Source organism: Bremia lactucae (genome assembly GCF_004359215.1).
Source record: "Bremia lactucae strain SF5 chromosome Unknown BlacSF5_NotPlaced_17_SHOA01000003.1_2250557bp, whole genome shotgun sequence".
NCBI classification, from domain to species: Eukaryota; Oomycota; class Peronosporomycetes; order Peronosporales; family Peronosporaceae; genus Bremia; species Bremia lactucae.
In genome coordinates this window covers 1342721-1344594 of record NW_027152029.1, presented here as the reverse complement: position 1 = coordinate 1344594, position 1874 = coordinate 1342721, and positions in this window count along the sequence as shown.

Here is a 1874-nt window from a genome sequence, read left to right as displayed (position 1 = left end):
ACGTGCCTTCGAACGAGGTGTTCGAGGCCGTCAAAGACGAAATTGCGGAGGCATCCTCAGTTGAGGTGCTCCGGCAAGTCTTTAAATCTGCCGAGGAGACAGTAAATCTCCCAGAGATGTCGTGGGATCTGTTCCTTGCAGAATTAAAGGAAGGAAAGATCCACGAAATAGTCGCGCCAATTCCTGAAGAGAACTTGGTGGACTGTTGCTCGTCGTCCACAATGAACGAGAGCGTCCTAAAAACGGACAGAAGAAACGGTTCGCTGCTCAAGGCTGGGATGCCTTGAGAGACAGTCCGTTCTTTGAGTTTCGGTAGAACATCGCGATGTGTTCCAGAAGTAGTGCCAAGCCGCCTACGAGCAGATAGGGGCATCGGGCACGAGATAGACCTCGAGCCTGGCACCAAGTATTGTGTGACCAGGCAATGGCCGTTGCCGAAAGAAAAAGTCGACGATATCGATAAGTATTTCGACAAACGAGCCAAGGCGGGACATGTGTGTGAGAGCAAATCGTCTCACTGCGGCTCGACCTTTAGTGTGCGTAAAGCCACAGGTAAATGGCGCGTGGTTCATGCTTACAATAAGCTGAGCACGGCGACCATACCGGCGCAAACGCCAATCCCGCCGAAAAATGTTTTGTTGAACTCCATGGGAAAGTCAACTATCTTTTCCGCGCTGAATTTGAAGGATGGCTACTACCAGGTACTGATGAGAGAGTCCGATGTAGCCAAAACGGCAGTATGCACCCCAAGCGGTATGCTTTGGTAGTGGCTTGTGATGCCCCAAGGTTTGAAAAACGCATTAGCGACATCAACCGAGTGGTAGCTCACGTTATGCGTCAGCACCGTGTCTACGCGCCCCTTTACTTTGACGATGTAATCGTACATAGTAAGGGCCGAGGACTGGCTGACCGCAATAGAGTCACACAAGCGTCATTTTGACGCTGTGATGCAGACTTTGAAGGATGCCCAATTGTACGTCAACTTGAAGAAGTGCATCATAGGGGTCCCTGAGATACCTTGTCTGGGCAGCATCGTAGGTACACATGGTGTACGAGCAGACCCAGACAAGGTAAATTAGTATAGGAATGGCCTATCCCACGACATGTTAAGGATTTGCGCTAATTCCTTGGGCTCGCTAATTATTTGCATAATTCAGCAGGAATTATGCTGAGAAAACTAAGCCCTTGTCTGACCTCCTTAAAAAGGACGAATAATGAGTTTGGTTGGAAAATAAAGAGAATGCTATCACAGCAGTGAAGCAATCGCTTATAGAGGCACCGGTCTTGGCATGCCAGACGCGGATAAGCCCTTAAGCGTCGTCTGCGATGCAAGTTATTTGCAATCGGCAGCTTGCTCATGCAGAAGGATGACGACGGCGTTGACCGTGTCATCTCTTATCAGTCCCGGCTTTTAAAAGCCGCGGAAGTGAATCACCCCGTGCATGACAGAGAGCTACTTTTAATAAAGTATGCTTTTGTCAAGTTTCGTGTGCACCTACTGGGCACCGAGCCATTTGTGGTTTATACGGATCACGCATCACTGCGGACCGCAATAAACTCACCGCACCTCTCGCCTAGAATGGCAAGATGGCTCACATTCTTCTCTGATTTAATTTCAAAGTTAAATATAAGCCGGGTAAGTCGAATGCCTTGGCTGACGCATTATCGCGCAGACCAGGCTTCGAGGTTAGATACCAGGAAAGTGTGTCTAGTGCGAAAGCACAATTTCAGCCGTCAACGTTGGCAGCCATTAAGGCATAACACGTGACGAGCTCATTGGCCTCGGAGATAATAGAGAGCTACAGTCAGGACGACCACTTTCGCCTGCTGTTGGATCACTTCGGTGGACCAAAGGTCTCCCTTCCGTCGCACCT